The sequence below is a fragment of the Ursus arctos genome, unplaced genomic scaffold, assembly GCF_023065955.2.
Source record: "Ursus arctos isolate Adak ecotype North America unplaced genomic scaffold, UrsArc2.0 scaffold_20, whole genome shotgun sequence".
NCBI lineage: Eukaryota > Metazoa > Chordata > Mammalia > Carnivora > Ursidae > Ursus > Ursus arctos.
Window position 1 is genome coordinate 35,996,616 of NW_026622875.1, and position 9,857 is coordinate 36,006,472.

Below are 9,857 nucleotides of genomic sequence, written 5' to 3' on the forward strand. Positions count from 1 at the left end.
CCAGATATCTTGAATCTGAAGCTAATCTTGGAAATATTTTATGTTCAAAGGTTAATAGCTAAGTACATAAAGGACTTAAAAAGAAACATTATTACATCAATACATTAATATTATTATATAATTTATGTTACCTCATAAATATATTAATACTCGAAATAAAAACATAAAATGAGCATAAAAATTCAAACCAAAAAATAAGAAATGCAAATGACTTTTAAATACATGAAAAAATGTTTATGTTTACTATTAGTCAAAAAATTAAAGCAAATTAGTACAACACTGCAATGCCATTTTTTGTCAAACAAATTGCTAAACATTATAAAAGGTATAAATCTTCAGGCTGACAAGGGGTAAGGAAATGGTACTCTCATAAACATGTAGTAGTATAAATTAGGATACCCTTTATAGCAACTAATTGGTTTATTATTTTAAGAATCCTAAAACATCGATCCTTTACTTCATTAGTTCTTCTAGGAAATAATCAGAGATGCAGAAAGTATTTCTGCTCATTCTAGTGTTATTTATAATCATAAAAAAGAGAGTTTTCAACCTACAAAATAAGAGGAAAATGATTAAATAAATAAATGTATACGTTTTTAGAGATATTTTTAATCTTCTAGACTAGTGCTCATGATTAAATGTGGTATGGAGAAAAATGCAGGGTTCTAAATACTAAAATCATATTAAAATGCATATGTATGCCTGGAAAAAAGTCTGCAAGGATTTTTGGCAAAGTGACTAGTTTTTTCTGAATATGAGATGGAGTACTTTTATTTTTCTTCTTTATTTTTTTCTCTATTTCCTGTAGTTTTGGACAACAATCAGGAAAAAAAAAAAGCATTCCTAAAAATAAACATACAGCCCCGGAAGACAGTATAAATTCACTGACTTGCCTCATCACAAAGACTCTTAAGAGTATCACTGTGTCAAGCAGTGGGACTTTTGAGATGCCCTTCAATTAAAACTTAGTAATTCAGGCCTTAAAAATGGCAGTTCAATTCAAGTATTCCAAATGAACTCTGAATTTTATGTAAGTGTTACAGGGGAAATAAATGACCATGAACAACAAAGAAAATGAAGTCCTCTGGCCTCTGCAGAGAGTTTTATCATGCAGTCTTGTTGGATACCCGATAGCCCCTGTACTGGGGGGAAAAACGTATTTCTGGCTATTATTAAATCTTTTTTTCTGCCTCATTGCCTTTCTTTTTGAAGCCTCGTTGCTTTTATGCTTATAGTTTTAACCACTATTGTTACCTCTTTTCTGCCAAAAATGAATGTCCCATTTATACGTGATTTGATCCTATGGGCTGCCCTTCTTCTTAACTGTGCAGCTCACCCATGAGAGTACACGGCATATGGCCCGGACGCCTACACAGGTTTCAGCCCATCGCCTCTTTCTTTCTGTTCTCTGAGTGCGACTACCCAGTCCCGCTTCCAAGGTACTGGCTTTTCATTTTCTGTTTTTCTTTTTTCTTTTTTTATTTTTATTTTTTTTTAAGATTTTATTTATTTATTCGACAGAGATAGAGACAGCCAGCGACAGAGGGAACACAAGCAGGGGGAGTGGGAGAGGAAGAAGCAGGCTCATAGCGGAGGAGCCTGATGTGGGGCTCGATCCCATAACGCCGGGATCACGCCCTGAGCCGAAGGCAGACACTTAACCGCTATGCCACCCAGGCGCCCCTGTTTTTCTTTTTTAAATCATTTGTGTTTACCCCTTCTTTTACTAGTTATTACTATCTTAAAAACAATTTAGTGGTCAGGTAGGGAGAATAATCTCAATTTTGTTCTTTTTCCATCTGTTGGGATAGGTTAGGTTATACTGTGGTAACAAACACCCGTCAAATCTCAGTGGCTTAAAACAGCAAAGCTTTCTTCTTGCTTTCGTCTCGTGTCTCTTGTAGATTAGCAAGGGCTTCTGCTTCCACCATCGTTGACCCCAGATTGAGTCTGACGGAGCCGCCGCCATCTGGGGTATTGTTGCTCACTCTGGTAGGAGGAAGATAAAGTCCTGGAGTATCTCACACAGCAACTAAACGCTCTGGCCTTGAAGTGACACTCACTCCCGACTTCTGCTCACACCTCATGGAGCAGAACGAGTCCTGTGACTCCAGCCTACCACTGGGGAGTACGGCAGGAAGAGCCCAGCAAATAAGTAGCTGGGGGTCATTAGGAAACAAAACCAGTAACTACCCTACTTCTCCTAAAAGAAATATTTTTGGGACTTGACTTGGTGGTTCCTGAGAGCCATTTGCCCTATTTAAATAAGCCTATGCATCTCAGTTTAACTTAATCAACATTTGTGGTCATCTGCTGGGTGTCAGATACTGTGCTAGGTATGGGAGACACACAAATGAACATTTTGGGGGTCTCAGCTTCAAGGAGCAACAGGCTAGTGGGGAAGAGAGACATAAAGCTAAGTACTTATGAACCCATATATGTCGAGTGCTATAAAAGAGGTAAGAACCAGATTGTATGGAAGCACAAAGTGGTATGGGACCATGCACCCCATTCAATCAGGCATTATTATCTATCAAAAGATGGATACATCCGAGAAGACAGAAGAAGCGCCTTCGCCCACTATATTCACTTCACCACCACCCTACCAGTGTTGCACACACATCTACAGGTCACCTGCAGGTCAGCTGGTGTCCCCTGGAGAAGTAGGTAAGTTTGACTCAAACCCACAATTCCATGTCTAGCAGAAAGCCAAAGCCCACTACACGATTGCTGCAATTTTCCTGGAGGCCTGTATTCACCTAGTCATCTTTCCGTGGGTTTCTCTTTTCCACAGTGTTCCCTATTGTGTCACTCCTAAACATGATCTGGAGCCCATTCGATTTCCACGGAAGAAATAACTCACAGCAAATCTTGTTTGCATAATAGGCTTCACAGAAGATTTGGCGGAAAGAACTGGGGGAGAAGGAAGGGGATTCTTATGTTACAGCAACATGAGTAACTTCAAATAGAATGCTAAACCAGTCTGAAAGTGCCCAGAAGCCAACACACCAGAGTAGCACCAGGAGATTTTCACCCCACTTGATCCCTGCCTCTCCCCATCTTGGATTCTTTTTTCTCCTTTCTCTTCTCCTTTCTTATTTCTTTATATCAATTAGGATAGGTTAGATTATGCTGTGGTATCAAGCAAGTCCCCAAATCTCACTGACCCCAAACAATGAAGAGTTATTTCTCGTTCATGCTACAAATCTATTGCAGAACACTGGGGGCTCTGTTTCCAATCATCCCTGGATCTCAGGAGCAAACCAAAGTTTTCTACTTATATTGTACAATTTAGTGTTCATCTTTTGGTGCCCCATGTCTAGTAAACCTTGATCCTTATGGATTTACTGGATCCTTACTCTACTCTCATAATATTTTTCCAAACAAAGATAGTTCCATCTCTGAGAGAACCTCTTCTTAGATAATGTATTTTTTTTCTTGTAGCAAATGTCAATTTACAATATATACATACTTGTTAATGGGACTAGTACAGTTCCCTCCTCTGAAAGTCTGGGAGGGAAACTTAAACTCTTCTAGCAAGTTTAGCAGGTTGGATCATGAAATATGCAGAGAGATCCATCCAAGTGTATGTCTTCTCAAGTGCAAGGCTTCTTCTCTTGGAATGCCCTTCAGCTTGATCGGTAATGAACCTTATTTTGGTAATAATTTCACAATATATACATATGTCGAATCATCACTTTGTACCCATTAAACTTACACAGTGTTGTCAATTATATCTCAAAAAGGCTGGAAAAACCTCGATTGTTCCTCTGATTGGCTGTTTCTTATCATTGAGTTCAGCCTCAACTCAAATTTTCCTTGTAAAGAAATTTTCCTGACTACTATATCTAAAAAAACAAGGTACAAAAAAAACAAAAAACAAAAAAACAAAACACCTCTTCCCTATAGAAATAGTATTCCTATATTATTTTCATTAAGGCACTTATTTCTTTTTTTAAGTGTTTATTTAATTTCCAGTTAGTTAACATACAGTGTAATATTAGTTTCAGGTGTACAGTATAGTGATTCGACACTTGTATTCAACTCCCAGTGCTCATCACGATAAGTGCCCACCTTAATCCCCATCACCTATTTAAGCTGTTCCGCCCCCAATCCCACCTCCTCTGGAAACCATAGTTTGTGCTCCATAGTTAAGAGTCTATTTCTTGGTATGCTTCTCTCTCTCTCTCTCTCTCTCCCTCTCTTTTTTCCCCTTTACTCATTTCTTTAAATTTCTTAAATTCCACATGTAAGTGAAATCATATAGTATTTGTCTTTCTCTGACATAGTTTGCTTAGCATAACACTCTCTAGCTCCATTCATGTCATTGCAAATGACAAGATCTCATTCTTTTTGATGGCTGAGGAATATTCCATTGTAGATATATACCACATCTTCTTTATCCATTCATCAGTCGATGGACACTTGGGCTGTTTCCATAATTTGGCTATTGTAGATGCTGCTGCGATAAACATTGGGGTGCAGGTATCCCTTTGAATTTATTACTATCTGAAATTGTCTTATTTATGTTTCATATATTTACTGTTTGTTTTCCACACTAACATAAACTCCATGAAGATAGGAATCTTATTTGTACATACTCCTGTATCCTTAGCACTTTGAACAGTTCCTGACACACAGTAGGCACACAATAAAATTTGTTACATAAATCAATGAATTTGTAGGCTCCTCTCGACAGTCTTGCCATCAAATGCTTGTGTCATGACCTTGTTGTTGTTGCTGTTTTAAAATATAGGTTTCTCTGAGTCTGGGTATCTGTGTGAACTTACAGGAAACATTTATGGTCTGTGAGGGCCAAGCTACTCCATTCGTTTCACAAAACCAAACCCCCGAAGTAAAGAAATCAATGTAAGAATCTTTAGGAGAATTTTATACAACTCCAGCTTTAAGACAAGTCTCCTGGGGCGCCCGGGTGGCTCAGTCGTTGGGCGTCTGCCTTCAGCTCAGGGCGTGATCCCAGTGTTCTGGTATCGAGCCCCACATCAGGCTCCTCCGCTGGGAGCCTGCTTCTTTCTCTCCCACTCCCCTGCTTGTGTTCCCTCTCTCGCTGGCTGTCTCTATCTCTGTCAAATAAATAAGTAAAATCTTAAAAAAAAGAAAAAAGAAAGAAAGAAAAAGACAAGTCTCCTCATCCTGCCTTCTGGCTAGACTGTCTTCACTAGACTTATCCCTTCCTTCCCTCCTGCCTTCCATTCTTTGTTGTCTTCATTTCTCTCCGTGTATTTTCCTGTCTTTCTTTCTCCTTCCATCTTTTCCTCTTTCTCCCTTCTTTATCTACTTATCATCCATCTCTTCTGAAACTGAGTAATTTTTTTTTAATCTAGGGAGGACGAATTGGCTCCTTGTTGTCATTACCAGAAAATTGGTTCAAGGGGAGAACCACAGTGTAGAAGACAGCCTGTTGGACTGGTACCTGCGGGCAAATCACTCTCTGGACCTCGATCTCCTCTTCTACCAAAGGATGAACGGCCCTCAAGGCCTTCTTTCTCTATCAGTCTGTAAGTCTGTGAACATTTTAACAATGAAATGATTAATTCTTAGATTTCTGACTTCGGTATTTGAAAATACTGCACCTATAGGTAGTTCCAGTAGAATATTGTTTTGTATTTTCTTTCTAAAATATGTAGAAGATGAAACAATGACACACCAAGGTGGAGTCTGCAAGACCCACATGGAATCAGTCTTTGTTCAGTGTAGTCACCCCTCTCCTATCTTTCCCTCTAGTATCTTTCTATTCAGGAAGAACAACAACAGCAACAATGTTGTTACAGATGCTGGCCTTATTCTCCCATCTACAGATTTTGAGCCTGTAAGCTTTTCAGTGAGATGGTGTGAGAAAGAGTCATCAGTGGCTTACAATAGCCAAAAAGCTGTTTTTTGAAAAAGACGTTGGACTTTCCCAGTTACATGAAATAGCCTGAGCAATGGAGATGATTTTGGTCACAGGGGAAGAAAAATACAGTATAATTGCCAGTGAGAACCATTCCACAGCAAACGGTAGTGAATATAAGTGGGCTGCTGTTTTGAACGTTAAACACTTTCACTAAAAATCCCAGTAGTAGTCAGCTATGCCTTCACGTGCATGAAAGAAGGAGCAGAGCAAATAGGGGGATGGAAGAACAGGGAAGTCAACAGAAGCCTTAGTGTGGAAACAAACAAACGCCTGATGGTTATGTAAGAAAGATGATCACTTTTCCCGGTAGGAACAAGTAAATAGAATTCATTGTTATCAGTGTTTTGCAAAGCAAAACTCTCTTTTGGTCTTTAATATTCATATCTTTATGTCTAAACGTGGAGCGTATGACTTGGTAATGATGGAAATGAAATGTCCTGTTTTAGGTAATTTGGATCCCCACGGACGGGACCAAGTTCCCCGGGGGGAGATTACATGGCTCTGCCCTTCCCATTGACTCCTCCCACCGTCTCTCTAACCCAGCCAATTTCTAGTCCTGCAGCAATATATGTTTTCCTGATAAACCTCCAAATTAAAATTTTCCTACCTAGGGATAAAAGTGACATGCGTTTTAAAGACTGGAGTTAAAAAAAAAAATCTCGAAAAGCATATTTTGAATTGCTGATAGGAAAATTTAAAACTAAGAAATAATATTATTTAACTAGAATAACTGAGATTGCCCAGAAAATCTTCAACATAAGCTTTCTTTTGTTTGAGGCAAAGTATTGTACAAATTATTTTTATGTTATGACAAAATTTTATATAGTTAGAGCAGTGTTTTCCTATTAGTTTTTTTCAGCAGGAAAACAATATAACAACAAAAAAAGAAAGACATTTGGTTTGTGTAAATATTTTAAAAAATATACTAATTTTGTCCATATTGCAATGCCTCATAATCATTTTTAGATTTTAAATTGTTTCAATTTAATTGTTATAATGTAAAATTTTATGTATTTAACAGTTTATGCCTCTCCAAAGAATGGAGGAAGGGAATCTCAGGGGTCTGTTCAATTATTTGTTTCATATAAATGAAGTATAAGATCTATCTTCATCTAATGCATTTTTATTTTTTACTTTTTTTAGGGAGGGAGCGGGGAGGGGCAGAAGGAGAAAGAGAGAGAATCTTAAGCAGGCTCCATGCCTAGCATGGAGTTCAATTCAGAGCTCAATCTCAAAACCCTGAGATCATGATCCGAGCTGAAATCAGGAGTGGGCCACTTAACTGACTGAGCCACCCAGGTGCCCCCATCTAATGCAATTAAAAAAAATTATATTTATGTCTAAAATTTTTCTGTTACCACAAATATTTTAACAATGTAAATATGCCATGTTTTTAAAATGTAATTTTACTTATTTGTTGTTGGTATAAATGAATTATTCTGATGGTGAAGATTGTGTGTGTGCATGTGTGTTTGTGTGTATGTATGTGTGTGAAGTTTTTGTTTGTGGTAGTTTTAAAACATAGTTGCAAATTCTTGGACACTTCTCCCTTTGAGAGGTAGTGGCTGGGCAGGCCAGGACTGCCTAAGTCCTATTGACATTAACAGAGTGACCTGGAAATAAAGTCATGTGATTTCTAAGGCTAGATCATAACAAGCCTTGCACCTTCTCCTTGTTTACTGGAACACTTAGAGCCTTGAGATGCCATGTAAGAGCCACAACTAGCCCAGGCCTCCATGCCCTGAAGAAGCCCAAGCCGCATGGGAAGTCTACTCTCAGGCTAACACGGCTGTTGGCTGAATCCTGCCTTCAGTACATCTCTGCTCAGGCACCAGATGTGGCTATAAAGCAGCTTACCTGTTATTTTAGCTCCCAGTCATTCTAGTCATTCACAGCCAGTGAACTCTTCCCAGGGGAGGCATCAGATGATGTGGAGCAGAGACAAGTCATCCCTGCTGCGCCCTAGCCTAAATTCTTGTCCCACAGAATTCGTGAGTATAATAAAATGATGGCTGTTTTATGCCACGAAGTTTCGGTTGGTTCTTGATGCATCAGAATTTACTGTAATTTTTCTCATGCTGTGTACTTCCTCATTCTTTCATTATAGCACGTATTTCTAAAATTCCCAGACCAGCAAGCAAATTAAACACATACTCTAATTTGAAATAGCAGAGTGCTGATTATATGATACAAGCCATCTCCAAATCTACTTTCCCTTTATGTTTATTAAAATATGTATTCCTAAAATATCCAAGGTATAAAAAATTTCATTAAAAACTTTAGTGTCTCTCTAAATGTTTACATTAGGGATTTAAAAGAACATCTTAGTTACATGGATAAGTGGACAGTGGATGGAAAAGAATGTTCAAATTCAGTTGCACATATTTGTGAAATGGTATAAAAATATAAGGTAACTGCTTGGGCTCATCATCAGTTCCATCCTCACACTTATATTGACTTTTGTGATAATCACATCCATTATTTTACGAACTTAGCCTTCAAGATAGAATAATGAATGGATCATTGACTGAACTGGTCAATAGGCTATTATAATTTCCCTTAATACAGCAATATTGAAGAATCCCAGTTTGTTTGAAAGCTTACAGTTGCTGAATAACCATGAAAAATGATATGTATAATAATGAAGACACTGAGGAAATCAAAAAATTGGGAGAAAAGACAGCAAAAAGTCATGAAACCAGAAAACTATTTTCGAGGTGAAGTTATTTCAGAATTTGGCTAACTTTGTGCTACATATTTTTGAGGTGTGAATTAGATTTTTTTAATTCAGCCAACCTTTATTTCATATTTACTGAATGCCAGATAGATTGGATGTTTTCTCTCACATTATTTAACCTCCCCAGACTTGGATACTTCTAATTTCTTTTTATCAGAAATCACTTGCATTGGGAAGACATATATATTTTAGAGAGAGAGAGAGAGAGCAAGAGGCAGAGGGAGAGGGGGAGGGTGAATTTCAAATGGACTCCACGCTCAGCACGGAGCCCCAGTGTGGGGCAATCTCACGACCCTGAGATCATGACCTAGCCGAAGTCAAGAATTGGATGCTTAACTCACTGAGCCCCCCAGGTTCCCCATATTGGGAAGATATTTTTAAACAAATGAAATGAGAAGGATATAGTACATCTTAACAAAATCATGATGTGACAAGGGTCTGAAAACTGTGTCCCACTCATTTGTACATTTTTATAAATAAAGTGTATTGTAACACAGCTCATTTGGTTACACATTGTCTTGCTTTGTGCTGCAGCAGTAGATCTTAACAGCTGCAACACAGACTGTCCAGCCTACAAAGCCTAAAATATTTACCACCTGGCTTTTATGTTGATCCCTGGTTTGAGGGTTTACTAAATCTGTTTTTTTTTTTTTAAATTTCATTCAGATTTGCTAGAAGTCAGAGCAGAATCTTCCTAAAAAATCTTATTTCACAAGGAGTTGGGTGGCTCGAGTCATTTGTAAAGGAAATTAATGCCTTTCCTCTAGAAAGTGATGCTTAAAACTTGTCATTGACTAGGTATTATCAACACAGTCAAGCAAATTAGTACCTCATACCTGGAATAAATTGGAAAAAACCTGGAAAGAAAATAAACTGTGGGATTATGAAATGGTTAATTTGCACTTTAAAAAAGTACAACTATTGGGTTCTTGACATTTCACTTAGAATTTAGGGTCTTTGAGCACCTTTCAAATTATTTAGAGTAGAGGGCCATCCCTCTACCTCTCTGGGAGAATATCTTTGGTTTTCTCTCTTCTCATCTGAAGTTCTTGGCTAGTGTTCTCTGGCCTGGGAGGCTATGTGTGCTGGAGGTGAACTAATTCAGTATTGGTGGCCTAAGTTGCCAGACTATGGAACATGTGGGCTGGCCTGGAATGGTGTAAACAAGTGTGATTTGGAGTGTGGGTGAAGAATGGAGCCAAGGTG

General features: G+C 38.2%; 1 long non-coding RNA gene across 1 annotated transcript; it reads left to right on the forward strand.

The window, feature by feature from the left end:
• Window positions 1–1,338: 1,338 nt before the first annotated feature.
• Window positions 1,339–5,551, forward strand: LOC130544420 (uncharacterized). Its single transcript, XR_008960692.1, has 3 exons — window positions 1,339–1,439; window positions 1,905–2,667; window positions 5,346–5,551. It is a non-coding gene; the product is annotated as an uncharacterized LOC130544420 (long non-coding RNA).
• Window positions 5,552–9,857: the final 4,306 nt, after the last annotated feature.